General features: G+C 39.9%; 1 pseudogene; it reads left to right on the top strand.

Annotated features, from left to right (window-relative positions):
* LOC127681618 (synaptophysin-like protein 1) overlaps positions 1-21,942 on the top strand; it is a 33,594-nt pseudogene extending 11,652 nt beyond the window's left edge.
* Positions 21,943-22,651: the final 709 nt, after the last annotated feature.

Below are 22,651 nucleotides of genomic sequence, written 5' to 3'. Positions count from 1 at the left end.
GGGGGCGAGGGGAGGAGAGCCCAAGAGGGCAAGAAGGAAGCTAAGAGAGTGAGAGAATAAGAGATGCAAGAGATGGGCAGTGGTGGCACACACCTTTAATCCCAACACTTGGGAGGCAGAGGCAGGTGGATTTCTAAGTTCGAGACCAACCTGGTCTGCAGAGTGAGTTCCAGGACAGCCAGGACTACATAGAGAAACCCTGTCTCAAAAAAAAAACACAAAAAACAAAAACAAAACAAAAAAAAGATGCAAGAGAGAGAAGAGGGGCTGAGCATCCCCTTTTACCCTTTTATAGTGGGCTGGCTCTTGCCAGGTAACTGTGGGGAGGGGCATACCTGGCTGTTGCCAGGTAACTGTGGGGTAGAGCTTAGTCAGAATCCTAACACATATACATGAATAAAATATGCTTTATACATAGGTCTAAAGTACTATTCAACAAATAAGAAAATGATTAATGAAAACTTTAGGTATATTTGAATTACATGAGTTGTTTGAGACAGTCTCATTATGTAACCTAGCCTGGCCTGTAACTCAGAAATTAGAGCAGGTTGGCCTTAAACCCACTGAGACTCAGGCCTTGGTAGTGGAATTAAAGGTGTGTGCTACCATGCCCATCTTACACAAACTTATAATCCTAGGTCTCCTTAATATATTAGACACTAGCATTTGAGTATCCAGTAAGAAAATAATTGACCCAATTTCACCATATCCATTGATTGGTGGAAAAACACTCCTCATTGTAATTAGATTTTAAGTCTCTCTAAAAGTAACTTAAATTTTAAAAAGATATTATCTATACTAGACCTACAAATAGAGCTCACACTAGATCTTTAATAGATGTTCTGGGATTGTAATTTACTTTCTTGAAGTGGTCTTTAGTCTATCTGTAATACTTCACACAAGCTCATAGGAATGCTCACAACCCTAAGTACAGCTCTGGAAAGTGAACATTGAAGGGCCACAGTGGATCAGGTTTTTGCTAAGAAGGAACCAGGAACAGCAGGAAGAAGTTCTGTCTTCGAGGTGTTCTCAGGATTGATCTATGTGTCTATTGTTGCTATACAAACAGAGCTTCAATGGCAGTATGCTTATAGGAAGCCATGCCCAAGTATGGAAAGGATGGCAGGCACCCCAAGAGGTCTCCATGAATTGACTCTAAATGCAGGCTTTCAAAATGAGTAGGCAGAGAAACAACAAAGAATTTAGTCAGAGTGACAGCCAGCAGGGCACAAAGGCACAGTGAAGCTAGAGCGGGCTGTAGGGGGCAATACTAGCACAGTGGGGAAGCGGGAATCACTGCAGTGGTTGGGGAGGGAGGGGCGTGTTAGTAGGCGCCTCCTGCATTGTGTTTCTTTGTCTGACTATAGTTGAAGGACTAGAAATCTTCCTACTTAGATTAAATAGAGATACAGAGAAGAGAGATGGGGGCTTTGTGGAAGGGTTACACAAGCATCTTCAAGGCTGAATTTGAACAGTGACCCCATAACTTTCTTTCCCTCACTCCCAAATGCCCTGCTTCACTCCTAACTACCCCTCCATCAGAGCCTCCATAATAAGGAACAGTAGACTCTAGGCACACCCTCTTTAGGTGATGCATCCTCAGCCTATTAATGCATGCAAATCAGGCATTTCAGTCCTTCCTCTCAACACAAAAACTGAAGATCAGAATCTGGGAATGCCGCTGCCTCTATCACCAGAACAAATACTGAGTTTAATACTCCAAAGCTTTCATGAGGGTGAAATCAGAAAGGATGGCCCTGCATCATATATGAGTTCCCATAGCTTTCTCAGGTCCCCTTGCTTAATGGAAACTCCAGCCTTCTGGATGTTGAGGCTTCCCTCAATCCAAACCATCATTTTCACTACATCATGAAACACTTGGGTTTCACTAAGGACTTATGTTTCAGATGTAATTCACATGCTATAAAAGTTATCATTTCTGAGCATGCAGCTCTGTGGGCCTTATGTTCATCGGCTACCATCATGCCTACTGACAGACTCCTCATGTCCTAGTCCTCCAGCTCCTACACACCTTTACCCTGTGTTTTTTTTTTTGTATGGTTGTTTGTTCTGGAAATATCATGAATTACAAGACCAGGTTAAATAATATTTTATGCCTAGCTTATTTTCACTTAATCTATAGCTTCTGTAATGGCCTCCCATAGCTCATTTATTTGAATTTCTAGTCCCCAGTTGATAGAACTGTTTGGAGAGGATTAGAATAGAGGAGTCACTAGGATGGGCTTTGAGGTTACAGAAGCCCACACCAGTCCCAGTGGGTCTCTTTCTCTGCCTCTGTACTTTACCAAGGTGTAAGCTGTCAGCTGTTCCTGTCATTGTGCCTTTGCTCTGCTACGACAGATTCTAACCCTCTGAAACCAAAAATCTACATTAAACATTTTCTTTTCTAACTTGACTTGTTCATAGTGTTGTTCGTCACAACAATAGAGAAGTAGCTTTACTCAAATAGTTTTATACTTGTTTTAGAGATGACTTCTGGAGACCTCATAGCTACTATATAGGGATACTCTGATGTGCCGAACTTCTTGGTCAGCTCCAATAGTTTGGGATTTGGGAGACTCCCTAGCATATCCCAGATGTCCTGGATGCTGTTTCTAACATAATACTGAATGGACTGGACAAAAGCAGACATCCCATCTCTCTCTTGGTCTTTGGCAAGATACTTTCAGTTTTTCTCCCTTAAGCGTGATGCCAGTGGTCGCCACCAAGGATTTTCAGGGGAAACTGAGAGGTTAGAAGAGTTACCTGGGAGCTTTACTCTCTCTGCTTTATAAACATTGCCAGGTTTGGTCTGTAGGCTTTCTAGTGCCCTGTACCTCTCCACATCCTACCTATATGCTCTTTTGACATTGTAACATAACAATGTCATCTACAAAGTTGACACTTGAGAACCACGCAACTGAGCTGCAAAAAATAAAAACCCACAAGTATGCACAAAACTCCTATCGATTTAAGTCACTTTATGACTGCTGTCGTTGTTGGCTGCATTTTTAGCTATCCTGGGACACATGACATCTGGTAGTCACAGGTTGAACATGTCTATAGGGAATCCAAGAAAGGGACAATTCCCAACTTTCTGCTTCCAATGATATAACTTCTTTCCTATCCTCTAGACTACCTCTTCAAAAAGCTAACAAATAACTTGATATCAAAAAAGTGATAGTGGCCATAGAGAACTTCTGTATATGCTTTGCTACTATGCCTTCAGAAATTATCAGAGAAGGGACACAGCTTCCAGATTCCATTTGCCTCTGCTCAAGCTGTTTCATTGAACATCTCATTCCTGTACTTTCTAATAGTACTGGACTTTCAAGTCCTTTTGGCTATTCATCTGTCTGATCCAGCATCCCACCACCCTCTGGAACAGCAGTGACTTCTTCTCCATGATCATCTTTAATCTGAAGTTCTTTTCCTGTTTTGAACCAGAAATCTGGTTGACTCAGGCAACATAACATCTCCTACGGGCCCTTAATTGAATGGTATTTTTTTTTTCTGATACTCCTAGTATATTTCTACTGTCAGGTAACAAAGTGCTACAAGCTCAGCATTTTAAATCAAAGCAAACCCCTTTAATTGAAAACTATTTCCCCCCCCCAGGGGTCTTTGGTTTATGACTCCCTGTTGTGGGTTGCCCTGGTACTGTTTGTATTTTGATGTTAATCCTACTTTTTCAAGAGGGGCTGCCCCTTACCCCCAGAAGTAGATCACATACTCAGGTGATCTCACTGAGCCTTCTCCCCATTCTAACTGGTCAAATAAAAGCTAGAGATGATGGTTGGGCAAGGGAAGGGAAAGGTGGGACTGGAGGTATCAGAGGAGGGAAAGGAGAGAGAAGGGAACAGAAGAAGAGGTGGAAGGAAGATGGAGCAGAACTACATGACCTGGAGAAGCCACAAGTAGCAAGGGCTCTCAGAGCTGGAGAATAAATTAGGATAGTAATAGATCTGCCCAATCTAGGCATATAGTTTATAAATATAATTACTGAGTTGTTCGTTTTTTATACGGGCTTATTGGGTAAGACATTACCACAACATTTGGCACCCAATATGGTACCCAACGTGGGGCTTATAACCCAACCATCCTGAGATGAACATAGCCCCCTCTCCCCCGCTACAATATAAAAATTAAAAGCTATGTGGGTCTGAAGGGTCTAGAGAACAGCTGAGAGACTCCCTTCCCAAGCACCAGACAGATCACTATAGCCAGGGACAACACCCCAGCCTGAAGTGGAACTTGGGCAGCACCAGTGTCACAACAAAGTTGGGGTTTCCCTGAGTCTAGGGAAGAACCAGAACATAAGAGCACTGCTGCCTAAGAACTAGTCTTCTTGCATACACAACAGGCTGATCTGGGAAGCTATGCCCAAGGGAGTCTTCCCATGCTCGCTTCCCCATATCCCCCACGTCTAAACAAGACATGGGACAGCCAGACCCATTATCCTGACTATTTACTCTACAGGCTGTACACACTCTGCTGGCTACAACCTAAACAAAAGACAAAGAGATAGTTCAAAACCACAAACACTGCAGGACTTTCTACCGTCAACCCCTCCCTACAATTAAAAAAAGTCAGAGAGGACTACAATGTCTTAAATTGGATATAACAACAGCTCCCTTATTACCACACAAATACATTATCAGGAACTTGATAGTCCACACCAGCATGATTTTATTAGCTCATAGCTTTGCAGATGAGATGTTCTTGTCTGTGATATCTGACACACTCTTTTCTCCCATTCAAAGTCAGCAGCCTCTCCCTTAAGAAACTCCATAGTATGAGATTCTTTGAAGTCTTCAAGTGCATTTATCATTATCCAATATCAACATAATTTATGCTAAGTATTACCCCTATGTGATCACTTTATTATCACAAAAAGCATTGTTTTCATTTGAATCTCATATTTTCAAATTTTAAAAAAAATCTAACACTTAAAAGCAGTGTCAGAATTTTCTTTCTGTTTTGTAAAGTTTGATGTATTATCAAAAGGGTCAGTCACCATGACAAAGACTGCTTACTTATTGACACATCTGATTATTTGTCAACAATGCTTCTAACTCTAAATTCAAAAGGAAATCTTTCCTCTTAGGACAGAATAGATACAATAGTTTAGAAGTCATTAAATAAAATACTTAGACTTAAAATATGTAAAAATGAAAATTCATATTTACAAATAATTATAAGTCAATTTAACAAGAAAATGAATAATTCAAAATAATAATATTGGGCTGGAGACATGGCTCAGTAATTAAAAGCTCTTTCAGAGGACCAGACTTTGGTCCTCATATCAGCAGCTGATAACTACCTTTAACTCCAGCTCCTAGGATCCAACACCCTCTTCTGGCTTCTACAAGCAACTCCACTCACATACACATACCCCCCCTAAACACACTCACACATACACACACACACACACATTACATATACTACATACACCACACATAGACATACTCCCCTATACATGTACAGACATATACATCCACACAGACACAGACACACACATATAACACATATAGACACACCACACCTACATATACACTGGCCACATATATACCACACATATACTCCATACATACATACCACACACACACAGAGACACATGCATACCACATACACAGAGACACACACATAATATACACAGACACAGCACTCACACAGACACATACACACCCAATACATACTCAACACACATGCAGAGACACATAATAAACAGACATACCACACAACAAAGAGACACACATATGCTTCATACATATACATACCACATACACAGAGATATACACATACCACACACAGCACACATACAGCATATACACACACATACACATACTGCATACTACATATAGACATATACACACATATAACACACACATGCACACAGATACCACACACACCATACACATGCCACACACACAAACACACATATTCATATCACACACAGAGACCCACCACACACACATGCACATGCATACCCCATACAGAGAGACACACACATACAAACGCAAACAAAAATGGAACAAATCCTTTGAAAACAGCAGTGTTGCTGATCAGAAGAAAAATTTCCACAAAATGATAGCATCTAAGCATGATGAATTATGTTTACATGTGTATTACTTATATCAAGTTTGAACAGATTTCTTGACCTTTATAAGCTAAATGTCACAAAGCATCCCCTTAGTCTCCGTGAATTCTCCCTTGCACTTCCTCTTCTCCAGAGTCAGGTCATCTTGATATGCTTCGGAAGGAAGGTCCCTTCGTTCATTGATATAAAAAGTAACCAAAGAGAAGGAGCCAAGCTGCAGATTAGAGAAAATTACTGTGAAGGGTGTATTGGAAAAGGACTGCTATCCAAACACACAAAGCTATCATAAGACTGAAGAGCAAGAAAACAAGCAAAGTATATCCCATAGACATCATCAAATATTTCCCTAGGAAAACAGCAGACAGCCTCACCTGTGAAAATGGCCTCCACACCATATTTTGGAAAGGAAATACAAACTCAGTCGTGAGGAAGGAAGATTTCTTGACTCTATTTGCACGATCAAACTCCAGAGCACCAACACTGACAGGAGATGCTGAGGCTGTGGAGCAATTGGAACTCTTGGTCACTGCTGCTGCTGAGTACAACACACACAGTCACTTTACACAAAGCTTAATGACATCACAGAGAATAAAATACTCTCATCATGCCGGTCAGGAACTGCACGTCTAAGTACGAAGGACTTAAATGTGCGCACAGATATTTATACTTGGAAACAACGAACACAGATTTTCATGTGTTATAGACAAATAGACTATGGTACGTCAGAATAGAGACTATTTACACAGCTGATAAAGCCCCCCCAAAAAGGGGGGCGTTATAGGATTGAACGATTTGGAGAAACAGAAATACTTACTACTAAGTGAAAGGTGCCAGCCAATCTGAAAGGGTTCCTTACAGGTCCAGCTAGACAGCATTCCGAGAAGGCAACAATAATACAATAATAGCACTAACCACCAGCAGCTCCAGCTGCAGCACTTTGTCCCAACTACTGAGGTAGAAACAGGACTAGAGTGAGCACAGGGTTTTAATGGCTAAACACACTCTGCATAATACTATCATAGTCGTCACCCATTTGTCCCAATTCGAAATCACACACTCAGAGTGCACCCTGCTACGCACTATAGATTTGGGCAAAAATGTGTTGGTGTGAGATCAACACCCTGGAGGGGGCCATGTGAGTGTGGAACAGGTGGCATGCTTCAGAAAGTCTCCGTAGCTAAGATTCAGTCCCTGTTTGAAAAGATTTCCATAGTGGTTGTACCCTCTTGCAATCCCACCAGCAGTGGAGGAGTGTTCCTCTTTCTCCACATCCTCCCCAACACCTGCTGTCTCCTGAGTTTTTAACCTTAGCCATTCTGACTGGTGTGAGGTGAAATCTCAGGGTTGTTTTGATTTGCATTTCCCTAATGACTAATGATGTTGAGCATTTCTTAAGGTGCTTCTCGGCCATCTGAATTTCTTCAGGTGAAAATTCTTTGTTTAGCTCTGTACCCCATTTTTAATAAGGTTATTTGGTTCCCTGGGGTCTACCTTCTTGAGGTCTTTGTATATATTGGATATTAGCCCTCTATCCGATGTAGGGTTGGTGAAGATCTTTTCCCAATTTGTTGGTTGCTGTTTTGTCCTTTTGACAGTGTCCTTTGCCTTACAGAAACTTTGTAATTTTATGAGGTCCCATTTGTCAATTCTTGATCTTAGAGCATAAGCTATTGGTGTTCTGTTCAGGAACTTTTCCCCTGTGTCCATGTCCTCAAGGGTTTTCCCCAGTTTCTTTTCAATTAGTTTCAGTGTGTCAGGTTTTATGTGGAGGTCCTTGAGCCATTTGGAGTTGAGCTTGGTACAAGGAGATAAGAATGGATCAATGCGCATTCTTCTGCATGCTGACCTCCAATTGAACCAGCACCATTTGTTGAAAAGGCTATCTTTTTTTCCACTGAATGGCTTCAGCTCCTTTGTCAAAGATCAAGTGACCATAGGTGTGTGGGTTTTGCTAAGCCAGTGTATTCTGAGTTAGAAGAGAGCTGATGTACATGAAGGGAGGTGTTTCTTTTGCAAGGATTGCTCTGTATATTTTCACATCTTTGATTCTGTGGAAGACTGACTTAAGGTTGCTTTCCTCTCATAACTGGATGTATTTAGGAATGCTTGTTACCTTCATGTGGATGAACATGTCCATGTCTTAGGAAGTTGACCAGATGTCCCAAGTGTGGAATACTAGAATAATGGAATAACCACACTAGTATTACTTGTTCCTTAATGATTCGATGAAATATTCTCCCAATAGACCCAATATATATGTATTTAAAAATTTCTCCAGAATTACCATCTTTTGTGATTTGTTGGGTGATGCATTCTGATTATATGCTAATTTCTTGCTTGATGAAGTGGTAAACCAGAGTTTCTTAGATCAGTACTTTACCCCACAAGTGGGCGTTAGGGGGAGAAGAAGTCGAGGATGAAGAGCATGGTCCTTCCACATGCGATCGCGCAGTCCATTTATCATTTCCAGAGAAGTGTAAATGGGCAAATTCGGGGTAGCTGTGACTCCCGCTGCCTTCCTGGAACTGTTTTCAGTCTAGACGTCTAGATTCATTATAGGTTAAAAGCAACTTAGTTTTGTGAGTAGGCAGCCGGTTTCTAATCATTTTCTTCAGCTATCAGGAGAAAATGAGGGTTCTAAGCAATAGATCCCACTAATATATTCCCATAAATAAAAATATTTTGATGTTTCACTTTTAATTTTTAAAATCATGCCAGCTTTGAAGTAACTATATTTTTTATAATTATAATCAAGGTGGACTTAAATAAGAAAATGGTTGTGCAAAATAAATTTTATCACAAAGAACTTCAAAGAATTTATGTCAAACATTTCCATTTATTACATTACTGAATGGAGACAGTTTGGTGTCTGGATTTATATTTCAAAATATAAGGCTCTACTCTGCTCAAACAGAGCCCTCTATGTGTTCTTATGAATTGTGGCTGAAATAGCCATTTGGTTACACCTGCTTTATAATTTTTCTAGAGTACAGTTTACTTCGTTATGCTATATGGAATAGAACGTTTGGTAGTTACCTGACCATACTGACATATTAGTACAGTTGAAAATTTAATCCTTACAGTAATATTGACTTACCAAAGGTGTGTGAGCCTTGAACCCTGCAGCATAAATTAATCTCCAGCAAAAGAGGCATGCTTGAGTGCATGAAATAAAGAAAGACAGGCAATCAATATTCTTTCTCTTCACCATTTTTGTGAGGAAATGTCAATTATATCCCCGGATCAGTTGACAGACAACTATATAACTCTCCACTTAACTGGATGGAAAAAAAAATAACTAGGAGCCTGATTTCAACTCTCTATCCCAATAACTAGCCTAAAGACAAAAATATTGATAGAATACTGACTTTAACCTCTGTCATTATAATCTCTATCTTTATAGCATGTAAAGTCATCAGAAATGTATCAAATATCCATCTGTCTTCCTTCATACTTGTGATAGTTTATATATTTTTGGCCCAGGGAGTAGCACTATTAGGAGTTGTAGCCTTGTTGGAGTAGGTGTGCTACTGTGGGTGTGGGCCTTAGTACCCTGCCCTAGTTCCCTAGAAGTGGGTCTTCTACTAGCTGCCTTCAGAACAAGAGGTGGAACTCTCAGCTCCTCCAGCCCCACATCTGCCTGGATGCTGCCATGCTCCCATCTTGATGATAATGGACTGGTCCTCTGAATGTAAGCCAGCCTCAATTAAATGTTGCCCTTATAAGACTTGCCTTAGTCATGGTGTCTGTCCATAGCAGTAAAACCCTAACTAAGGCAACACCTTTCCTCTGTTCTCCATTCCCTCCACATGCTTTTGTTTTGTTGTTTTTATGTGTTTGTGTGTTTAGCTTGCATGCATGTATATACTCCACATGCCTTCCTAGTGCCTACTCAGTCCAGAAGAGAGCATTAAGTCAACTAGAACTATAGTTACAGACATTTGTGAACTGCCTTCTGGGAGCTGGGGACTGAATGCAGGTCCTCTGCAAGAACAAGTGTTCTTAACCACTGACCCAACCATCCAGCAGCCCGTATGTAATCTTGGGGAGACTGAATTGATCATTTTCCATCCATATTTTGGTGACTGGGAAGCACCACTAGTGCCATGATACTCCTGTTATTTTTTTCTTTTCACCTTTTACTTGTTTTCTTTTAGAACTAGTGATAGTCTAACCTCTTCCTTAGGCATTGCAAGTCTCATTAAGTTAATTTTGAAACAAGACTGGAGCCAGAGGAATAAAGAGCTTATCTCGCTGTTCTAAAATGGCTTCATGGGCTCTCCCTGTGGATGCTGCATGCATGCGCTAACACACACTATTTATTATTACTCTATGCTTCTTACAAATCTCAGAAACCTCTCTATAATATAGAGAGTTGAGCTCGTGTTTATGGGCACAGAGCCTTCGAGAACATGTTTTTCTTCAAAATGTTAATAAAAATAGGAATTTAAATGCCATTATCACCACTTACCATATATGGGCAACTCTAAAAGTTGAAGCTCTTCTATCTGTGAAAAAGAAATAATAGTAACTGCTATAATAGATTATTGGGAGGAAAAAGAGTTATGGGGGGAAAGCAGTGACAATTTCTGAGCCCTTTATACATATGGTATTGGCTGCTGGTACTAGCCTTACCCCTTTTCCCATTCTTTCTAATCTGCCTGTAACAATCAACTCAAGTTCTCATTATGTTAATTCCTATAGGTTGCCTTACTATCACCCTGGGCTCCACCTAAATAACAGGTAAATGTTTCCTTTTCCAAATCCAACTCCAGGGAGTCACCTCTGCAAAGCATAGGTGAGGCAAAAGCCTCAGTGCCACCTTGTCCTCTTCATCACCACATCCCCCCTCAGTCCACTGCATCTTCCTGACCACCCTATCCCTCTGACTGCCCCCCCCCATGACCACCCCATCTTCCTGTTCTTCCTGGCTTAGGGAGCCAAGCTGAATCTTGTCTCTCACCACTTTCCTTCCAGGATGGATTCTTATATTACAGACCTTAGCTCACTTCATTTCAGTATTATCTATTGGTCTTTATTACTGGACTTGAGCCTTTCAGAAGCCCAAGGCTGTGACCTAATTCCAATTATCTGCAACAGCTTGCACTATTACTGGCACGGAGTAAGCTATCAATAAATATTTGATAAGCTATGAATAAATAAATTAATAGATGAATGGTTTAGGTGCTCAATCATCTGGTACTCTGTTAGGAATAAACAAAAGAGGGAGTTCTAGAGAAAGGGTGTTGAGAAGGGTAATGCGTAGAGTGAGAGGCCACAGAGCAAATTACACTTTAACAAGCAGTTCAAATGTACACTGAGGTATATGACGATCAAATGGGTAGCAATGGAAATTTCATTTCAAAGGCAACACAACCTTAAATGTGCATATTGGCTAAGTGCCTACTCCCAAGTAATTTGAATTTGTATCTTGCTATATAGTATATATTATATGATCTCTGCCTAGATTAAAAATGTTAGACCCTTAAAAACAACTCAAAAATGCATGCTTGGAAATGTCTCTATGGGAAATTGTATAATTAATTATGTAAAACAAGCTCATCTTCATAGGGCACGTATGCTGCTCCTCTCCTCAATGTGAGAGTCACCCTGACTTTACCTTGAGGTGTAGATGAGTTTGCTGCTTATGTAGGGTCGCTATCTTCAAGGAAGATAGGACAATTACCTACAGCCAGAACTAATTAAGATCACTGTTCCGCCCAAGAAAGAATACAACTGCCATCTAACTATAGCCTAATTTATCTCTTCCTATAGACCCATCCCCTGAATCATCCACTATAATATGTATCACAGTAAAATCTTGCCTATCAATGTAAAAATCAGACAGTTCCTGAGAGAACAAAACTACGGAAAGAGAGATAAATAAGGAAAGGAAAACAAAGGAAGAAAGAAAGCAAGATTGGATCAGAAGGCTATCTTCATTTTATTGGCAGGATCAAATTGCTTAATCTGGATCATGAGATTCAAAGAAATCAATTATTAAAATAAAGAGGATATGTGAGCTCTCAAATTGATCAGCTCTATGGGAAACAAATATCTATCGAAGTTTGTGGCATACTTACTTATTTCTTTCATTTTCTGACTCAGTGCATGCATATTTCCCGAGGAATAGTAAAATACTTTCCCACTGGGTTTTTAAGAGCTAAGTATTTCATGATCAAGTGAAGATTCTTAAAACATATCTCATCTTCTATTCTAAGTAAATTCAAAATATAACAAGAAAGAAATCCCAAGTATACAGCTCACTGAATTTCCATAAACTATTCTGACACCCATGAATTATGTGTTTGTTTAAACTGCCAAACTGCTTTCCTAATCAGGAGCATATGATTGGCCAAGTTGTTTCAGATGCTTTACCAGTATAAGTTACATCTTGATATCCCCGGTTCTTCTATGTGCACAATGATATATAATTGTGGGTTATGATGGGGGTGTGCCCTTTCAAGCCAGTTTGAATTTCTTCACAAACGTCAGATAAAAGATTTCTCCTGGATATATGTTTGCAAATACTTGATGTTTGTTCCCTACTAATATGCCTAGCCAGCACCTGTAGCTTGATGGATACTTCTCATGGCTTTTTAGCCCACACTTTTGTATCTCTTTACAGGGAAGCTTTTGACTAAGAAATGTGCTCAGCACATGCCAAAGTAAGCTACTCCCCAGTGTAGATATACATAGGTCTGGAGACAAGATGGTGGCCGCATCCCTTCTCAGTCCTCAGTGATATAATTCTGAAACAGCTTCATTAGAATTTTTCACAGTATCCTGGGAACTGAGCCAGAACTTCATCATAAATGTTTATCTTTCCCCTCTGCTACTGGTTGAGTCAAATGCAGGGCCTCATACCTGCTAGGCTGGTGCTCTACCATGGCCACCTCAGAAATTCCCACAGGTTTTCTGTGTTATTTGTCTCATTTTCTATTGCACTATTTCGGTTGCTTGCATATTAATTTTGCTTTGTTCTGTTTTTTTTTTTTTTTACACAAGTTCAATTCTCTACTTTTACCAAGTCCTTATCTTATACCCTACATGTAGGAAAAAAAAAAACTACACCAGAATCTCTTGCCTCTGCAGACTCTTGGTACTATATTCACATTTGTAGATAGTGACAATTAAATTGTTACCAAGTTAAATTGGTGACAATTTTTGCAGCAGAATGATTATTAGTTTTTTAACCAAATGTGCTTCACTTTCTAGTTTTATTTGTAAAAAGTCACAGTCCAATCTTTCTCCACTGACACTCTTTTTGTTTATTCTTTGTTCATAAACTACCACTTCTCATAGAAAATAACTTGGCATTTGCCATCAGAAAACATAGATGATCTAGTTGAACTAAGATGGCTCATGACAGAAAAAACACCAGTATTTTTGCTCCTCTTCTGTAAGATCTCATCGACAAACACCTCAGAGATCACCTACATTCAGTGTGGAGGCACACGCAGCCAGCCAGTGTGGCTTCCGACTGGTGTCAACTCCACTAGTGGACCGTAAGTTCTAATCTCCACTCAGAAGGCTTGGTCCTCATGGCTCCGGATAGATTCAAAAAATCTGGTAGTTCCTGATGCTCTGTGATTGTGCCAGTAACCAGTAGCTGCAGAGAGCACTCACATTTCAGAGAGAACCATGCTGAAGGGAGAGAGAGCTCTGTCATTTAGAGACTTATATTGATGACTTGAGAGAACAGAATTATGGTTTTTAAAATACTCTGTGTTCGTGCGTACCAAGTGTGTGCACCCGTCATGCACACTTGGAGGCTGGAGGTCCCTTACAGGTCCCTTTCTCAGTTACTGTCCTTTAGCTTTTGAGACAGGACCTCTCACTTAGCCTAGAGCTCATGGACTGATGAGATTGGCTGACCCCAGGATTCTCCTAATCCCAGGCAGCATGGCTTCCTACTGGTATCCTCTCCGCTCAGTGCTATGGCTGCAGACATGTCCTGCCACACTTGACTTTTTGTATAGATTCTGGGGATCCAAGCTGAGGTCAACATGCTTCCCCAGCCGGCATTCTCTGCCCCGAGCCTTCTTCTTCCCAGCCCTGGCATGACAAGCTTTTCTAACTTAATTTTTATAGCATAGGTAACAACCTAGACGAAAGGTATTACATTTACAATGAGATGTACAACCAAAGACATAGTCTGGCAGATAGTGAAGTGGATCAGTAGACAGGCATGTGTTTGTGAACCAGCTCCCTTTTCATATTTGTACCCTCAGAATCTAAACTAAGTCAGTATAAAACAGGATAAAAAATGCTTTTACAGTGGTCACATTCTAAAATAAGTTAGTTTGAAATGCATTAAGGAAATCCCCAAAGATAGATTGGGGAAAGGCTAGAGGGGTGGATTCATAAGGAGGATGTGATAAAACAAGTATCACAAAACATTAATGATCAAAAATTGGTTAATATACGTTGGGTATATGGCTGCTCACTCATGATATAACATGATTATATTTAAATATAGGGGGAAAGAGAATTTATTGGAGTTAGGGGAATGTATGCCAAAACAATGATTTTTTTTAAAGTGTGAGGATTTAGGGCTTTCAAAGGAGATAATTATTTACCTCAATTCTAACATTTTTATGCTTGTTTCAGCTTTATTTTAAGGTACCTATTCACAGGGGAACAATTTCTGCTCAACAACTTTGCTTTCGGCATAACAGGAAAAAAATAGCACTCACAGATATATAATGTAAGAAAGATGTGAATCCTTTCTCATAGTTTTGTGGCTGATAAAACTCAAGACTCAGCTGTTGGGCTCTTGGGGTCAACTGAGGGCTTGTTTTCTGGTTCGCCACCATCACTTGCTCCTCTTACTCTGAACTTTTATGTCAAAAACCAAGGAAACACAAACAACAAACAAACAAAGCAAATCCTACCCTCCGCCCCCTTTTTTGTAGTACAACCTGGGAGCTGCACCATCATTTTTTATTAAAAATTTGGACAGATGTTATTACTTTCTTATATATTTTTATTTTAAATACTTTTATTTGAAACATTATCGTACAGTGATTATATTTTAAAATGATTCAGGTACTGTGAAAGGTGCCTGAAAAGAGAAATGTAAGGGTTGGAATTTCTTATAACCAGGAACACAAATGAGTTAGGTGTTAGGGACGTGCTCTGGAGAAGTGCCATAGAAGACAAAGGTCTCCAGCGTTTGAAAACTAGTTTATACCATCAGAAAAAGGTAGGGAGAAGAAAGGAGGAAGGAAGGGAGAAGAGAAGGGGAAGAAAGAAGGAGAGAAAGGGAGAAGAGAGGGGGAGAGAGAAAAGGAGGGGGAGAAAGAGGGGAGTACAAAAGGATGAGAAGAAGGGAGGGAGGAAGAAGGGAGGAAAAGAAAAATGGGGGGAGGGGAAAGAGAAAGATGAATGGAGGGAGGGAGAGACAGAGAGAGACTAAGACATACACAGAGAATCTCATGTATAAAGAACTGCATGTGTCAAGCCATACTCTATTTTGTGAGTAGAACTCACAGTAAGCCATACAAATGATTCTACTAGTCTCTCCCCTAGACCACAAAAGTAGCTGAAATATAAAAACCCAAGGAAGTAATTTACCCAAAGTCACACAGTTAGCAAATTGAGACCCTGGTCAGTGAACCCAGGCTTTCCACTACCTTAATCAGCTGGTTATATGTCTCTGTTTCAAGACAAGTACACAAAATTGCATCTTACACAGTATTATGCCTTTGTGTCTTTTCTAGAAGTTGACAATCAGTTTGCATCAGATATATCTGTCAGATAGCCTGAATACACATAAACAGAATCAGATGCTGGTGCACAGTAGCTTGAAATACGTATCAGTTATTCATGGAAAGCAGAAACACATAGAATATCCCTTGAATTTTCAGGAAGAAAACAGGGCAGAATAACGAGCAAGACTTCCTGCATTGACACAGAAAACACTGAAGGGAAGTTACACTGCTCCTTGGCATGTTTCAGCTGAAACTTGAGGTTTTAAGACAAACTAATTAAAAAAAAATAGAACTTGTTCCCTTAGAGCTCAGAAAATACCCTACAATTGTAAATAACCTAGTTTTATTCCAGATGAAGTTTAGTCTATCTAGAACAGAGGAGAGGCTATTTTAGATCCCTGTCTCTGTGAGTATTGTTTTACATTGTTGAGTGTTGTAAATCCCGGGAAGTACACTGTTTTAGGTTTTTTCCCCTTAAAGAGTTTAGAATCACATTATTTTTCCTGGTAGGAAGAGGAGGAGAAACAGGAGGAGAAATATGATGATGATGATGATGATGATGAGGAGGAGGAGGAGGAGGAGGAGGAGGAGGAGGAGGAGGAGGAGGAAGAAAAGGGCTTACATGCTTTGATTTCAAGAAACCTAGGAATCTAAAGGAGGATTCTTGCCCAAAAGCCATCCATCTTTGAAGATGGAAGACCAACCAAGTTGAAGCTAATGATGGGTCATGGTGGGGAAACCAAGGTATATGGAGGAAACACCTTGGCATTTGTTCACACATAGAAAGCAGACAAAGATCCATTTATTTTTTCTAGAGTTTGGTTAAGATTATTTCTATTGGATACTTTTCAAAGCATGGTTGTCAGTCATGAGGAACCTAACTTCCTATCGAACACCCTAACACACTTTAGTTGTAAAATTAACTCTTCTGCAAGTTCTTGACTTGACCTTTATAAACTTATGAAGCAGGAGCCAATTAAACAGTATAGAGTCTCTGCTAAAAATAATCACCCTGGCTAAGGAGTAATTGATCGCAGTCATGGTCTAGCCTAACAGTAATTAGATACCTAGAGGTCCAGCTGTCAATTAACTCTAGTCCTTCCTGATGGTAATAAAACCATTTATCTTATCTTTTTCTCTGTTACTTAAGAAGATACGATCTAAAAATTGCATCTTTAAAATCAAGCTAAGGAGCCCAGTGATGGAATGCTTCCTAGCATGCAAGAGGCTCTGAGTTCGAGTGCTTCTCCTGACAAGGGGGAGGGAGGATACAAGTTAAGAATAGGAGCATTGGCCAACATTTCCCCAATTTTACAGCATACAGAAATTAGCATGTCTGTGTCTGTGTCATACAAGAAGCCATTCCTTGTTCGTTCTGACATTTTGGGGTGTCCTAGAGACATTGGTGTGTTCTTCAAAAGAACAATCTTCTTGGAGATGTTGACTGGAATGTGTAGGGACACAGTGCTACTGAAGTCAGTTCTGTGATTTTATTACTGTCTGTGATCCCTCTACTTTTCTTCCATGTTTTCTTCCTCTGTTTTAGGTCCCTTGGTATTAGAGGCTTTATGTGTTTGCAGTGGTTCTGTTTACCTGGTGGCCTGATATTGTTTCACCATCAAATATTCTCCTTTGTCTCTGGAAAGGTTTTGCTTTCAATCTCTGATATTGTATCCCTTCCATTCCCAGTCATACAACATGCTCTTCATATTTTTCCTCCCTTTCACTTTAAGTTTGTGCGTGTGTTTATATCTAAAGCAGTTCCTTTAATTTTCAGTCATTTTCACATATACGTGTTATTAAGTTTTGTTTCTGCCCCTCATCCTCCCCCCAACTGTCCCTTAAGGTCAGTTTCTTAACTGTGTATTATTGGGGTCTCGCTTTGTTGTGTTTTCTTATGTATTGTTTATGTCCCTTCTGTTACTCAGTATTTTTTTTTATTGGAAAATTTAATCAGTTAAACTGCAAAGTACTTACTAATGGGAATGTGTTTACTATTGGCATTTTGCTGTTCGTTTCCATATTACTATAATACAGTTCATTTCTGTCTCTTCCCCTTTTCCTTTCTTCCTCTGTTTGTTGGTGGTTTGGTTTGGTTTGGGTTTTTTGTTTTGTTTTGTTTTTTTGTTTGTCTGTTTTGTTTTGATATACTTTGATTCCTCCATGTGTGTGTGTGTGTGTGTGTGTGTCCCCTATAGGTGTTATGTGTTTGGTATACATAAGTAACTATCACAGGTATCCATTCTTGTAACAATTTTAACAAACCATTGTAGATACTAATTGCATTAATGAAAGTCAGTTTGGATGTAAAGGGAAATATTTGCTAGAGAATGGGAGCTTTTCTAGAATAGACTTTTGAGGCAGAGGCAAAGCTTCTGTGGACTGTGTCACGGAGTCCCAGAATTCCCGGTTCCCTGAGGCAGCTGTACTGAATGACTCAGGCTCTCCCAGCCCTCCTTCGCCCACTCAGATGTCCATGGAAAATCTGGAAACTCCTGAGGCTGTCTGTGAAGTGAAGGGTGGTGAGCACGCGAAGGACTGGATCCAGCTGGCACTTCTGCAGCCTGCTGATTGTAAGGTCTTGCTAAGGGGCCGAAGGGACTCGGAACACTAACTTCTAACCTTGCTTTCTCCAGCCATGTCATCTTCAGACAGACGATCAATGAGCTAAGTAGTGTGTGTGTGTGTGTGTTCCTTGGGCATTGTTTATTTGTCTTTTGCCTGTTTGTTTTATAAAGAGAGAGAGATAGGGTACGGAATTAGGTTGGCAGGAAGGTAAGGAGGATCTGGGAGGAAGCGAAGCGCCATGGTCAAAATATACTGTACAGGGGACAATGTCAATAATAAAAGGAAACAACAAACATCAACAACAAAAAGCTAAGTCACTGCAATAGCTACTACCAAGGGAGAAAATAAAAGCACGATTTCTTAGTTTAATCTGTATATACTTCACTCTCAGCTATACTGCTTGGTAGGGTAACCACTTAGTCCAAGGCAGTCTTCATTCAAGCTAATTTTCATTTTCATTTTCATTTTATAAAACAGGAATATAACTGGTACTATTTCCTCTTATGAGACTTGTCCAAAACTGCAAAGTGCAAGAAAAAAATCACACAGATATTCCAATAATACTGTTCACAAAAAATTCAGAGAAACAGGCAGAAGGCAGACACATACACACACATACACACACACACACACACACACACACACACAGAGAGAGAGAGAGAGAGAGACAGAGAGACAGAGAGACAGAGAGACACACAGAGAGAAAGAGAGATAGAGACAGACAGACACACACACACACACACACAGAGAGAGAGAGAGAGAGAGAGAGAATAATCACATATCACATCACCTGGGTAATAATGCTCCCTCAAAAGCCACATACTACCTAACAAAACCCCCAAGTATCAGTCATGAGAATCCTCTTTAGCTGTTGGTCAGAGGACTCCAAGGGATTTCAACAGGAGGAAGACCATGCTTGGTACTACAAACCTAGTCAATCCCCTTTGAGGTCTCAGATCTCCGAGGAGAACCTACCACTGCCACTTTCCTAAACAAGTATCAGTTCCTAACTGCCTTTTAAATACTTAACACTCCCAGACCGATGACACTTTTTCTGCTCATCTACAGCCCAACCCTTACACCTGCAGGTCAGAGAACATCACAGAGCAGGCATGGGAAAGACTGCCCAAGCCAGAGGACAAGGACATCTGCTGTGAGATTGTGTCTTCTAGAAATGACTAGATCCACATGAAATCTCAAAATTATCACTTCTTAACAAAGATCTAAACAATGGCATCGCTAGTTGACATGCCAACAGCTGAGAGTTAGTCTTCCCCAAGGGTAACCCCCCCCCCCCCAAATCAGTCCTCTAATCTCAAATGGTCAGCTCAGAGATATAAGTATACATATAAGCAATGCTAAAAGACTCAGCAGACTGTAGCAATAGATTTACACATACATATACATATATATGTATATATGAGCTATGAGTTTATAAAAGAGATATGAGAGGAGTTAGAGGTGGGAGAAGGAAAGGGGGAGATGATGTAATATATTTTAATTAAAAATAAAATCTACTTATTCCCTTTAAAAACCTACTATTTTTTTCTTTAAGCCAGATGCAACTATGAAGTGTGATCAATATGTATCAATAGATCAATAGATCAATAGCTAATTAGAAAATCAATACACTGCAGCATGAGTCTGTCTGCCTGAGGCAGAGTACTGTCAATGTGACTATTCTTACAACATGGTAGAAATTTAGAGAAAGGCACAATTGGTGCACCAGTAAAGCTTATTACAAGAGTGTGAAGAAGTTGAAAATATTCCCCTCTGCACAGCACATTCCTATAGTTTAAAAATAGACAAAGGAATGATTAGCAAGTGAGCCCCATCATCAATCGCTGGAGAAGAAAAAGAAAAAGACAGTCTCATGTATGCCTGATGTTCACAGCAAAGGTACACTTCCACACAACAGATGCCCGGGATGTCTGTGTTAGATTCATTAGTGGTGATTATCTGATCACTGATTATTCTTTAACACTAATTGCATCAACCACCTTCATCATTTTCCTAGAAGCAATCTGACATTCTTGTTATGAGTCATGGTTAATTTTTATGTTGGGAATTAGTTCTAGAACTTTTGGTCTTGCTGGAATCACTGAATAGCATCCACGTATCACACACCAAGAGTTGCTATTGTGAAGAGGATAGATAAATGTCACCATTCACAATAGATCTTCCATCACGTGCATAGTGGCATAGTGGAATTACACAAGATTATTAGAGATTTCTAGAGAGCCAGTTCCTCTTCCAAGGGTGCTTGAGTGACCTCCAGACAGCCCCTCTGTCTTCAGAGTATCAGCAACATTACACATGTCTTCATTTATTTGGTAAGAGTTGGAAGAGTTACATAGCACTGTCATCCTGAATTGGGAAGCCACAAAAATACATTGAGTAGAGTTCTCTCTACAATAAATTGAATCCTGATGAGGATGCCCGTGAGCTTCTGCAGTACATAAAAGAAAAATGAAAACCAGGAAATGAAGTAAACCAGATTAGGAATACAAGGATGATGAAAAGATTCTACAAACTCCCTCCAAAGTAGGAAAAGCTTCTTCCATATCACATGATATTATATGTCCTGTATGGATAAGAGACAGAAACTGTCCCAAGCATATGAAATTTCAACATGAGAAAAACAGTAGCTAAATAAAAGTCATTTCTAAAATGGATTTGCTGCAAGTCAAGTCTTTTAACTATATGCTTATAAGTTCTCAGGAGGATTCAAGGCTACTACAACCATTTAAAAAGAACGTGGCGCCGTGGAGTTGCTCCAGTATCTCTGCTCCCCTCCTCAGCCCAGCGTCCTGACTCTTACCCCTCCCTTCCCTCAGAGGATGTCATCTTCCAGATCAACCTCAACCCGCTCAAGGAGCCACTCAGCTTCATCAAGAGCCTCGAGTGGTTTGCTTCCATCTTTGCTTTTGCCAGCTGTGGTGGGTTTAAGGGCAAAACAGAAATTCAAGTGAACTGTCCCTCTAAGGTTGGTGACAATAAACCGGTTATAGCTACTTTTGGTTATCCATTCAGGTTGAATCAAGCATCATTTCGTGACCCTCCAAGTGTCGATGTGTGTGACATGAACTGGGAAAAGCATGTTCTCATGGGTGATTACTCCTCTTCTGCACAGTTATACGTTACGTTTGCAGTCTTCGTGTTCCTGCACTGCATTGCCGCTCTTCTGCTCTATGTTGGTTACACAAACCTCTACCGGGATAGTCGCGAGCTGCGCATAATTGACTTTATTGTTACTCTTGTTGTTACTTGTTTTTGTGATTGGTGAGTTCCTCGGCCTGGGCTAAAGCTCTTACAGATATTAAAATAGCTACTGGACACAGAATTGTTGAGGAACTTGACCCCTGCAAGTCAGGAGTGTCGTGTACTTTGTCTCTGTGACCAGTATGGGATCCCTGAATGTATCCGTGATCTTTGACTTTCTTAATATGATCCTTTGGGGAGGAAATGCTTGTGTATAAGGAGATCAGCTTACATAGTCCATCAAATACGTCAGCTTCCCACGGCCAAGGAGGTGTCCCACCCACTCCTGGAATGTAATTAAAAGGAGAAATACACTGTATAAGAAATGTGTGCTATACTATGCCTTGTTGCCAACATCTTGAGATGCATTATTGTTTCTAATAAAAATGGCTTTTCGGTAAATTGGTGAGTTTAAAAATTTGCTGCTTTTCTACATAAAACGTGCCTTTTCTAGAAATTTAAGATGTAAATGTATTTTTAAATGTAAGTTTGAAAATTCAGGAGCCTGTTACAGGTGATGTTCCTTTTAACTGAGCAATAATTTAACTAAGTTGCTTCTAAAGTGTTTACACCTTAAACTTTAACATAAACCTTCATTCAGAAAACAGTTATGTTGGATCCTAATATAGGAAGAATGTGTTTGGAATATACACTACTGTTAGTTTGTACACATCATATCCTTAAGGCTTGGCTTTTTTAAAAAAAATCTTGATTGCATAAGTCATATTTACAAAATTTAGTGCAATTTTATATTTGAATATTGTTCATGTTAAAATTTATTTTATTCTGTTTTTGAATTGCAAAGACTGGGTATATATTTCATTTCTGTTTTTCTAAATGACCTGCTGTACTTATTAGGTGTAATAAAACTGTCTTAGAAACAAGAGTTTGAAAATTGTAACTTTGCCCTTGTGTTGCATGGGTATATTCATTATTTCTGGTGGTTTCTTAGGCTTGCAAAGAGCATTGCTCCCAAGATGGTTTTATATATGAAAGCGTTTTCAAT

This window comes from Apodemus sylvaticus, chromosome 1 (assembly GCF_947179515.1).
Source record: "Apodemus sylvaticus chromosome 1, mApoSyl1.1, whole genome shotgun sequence".
Classification (NCBI taxonomy): domain Eukaryota; kingdom Metazoa; phylum Chordata; class Mammalia; order Rodentia; family Muridae; genus Apodemus; species Apodemus sylvaticus.
Note: the sequence above shows the minus strand (reverse complement) of the source record. Positions and strands in the feature narration are given on the sequence as shown.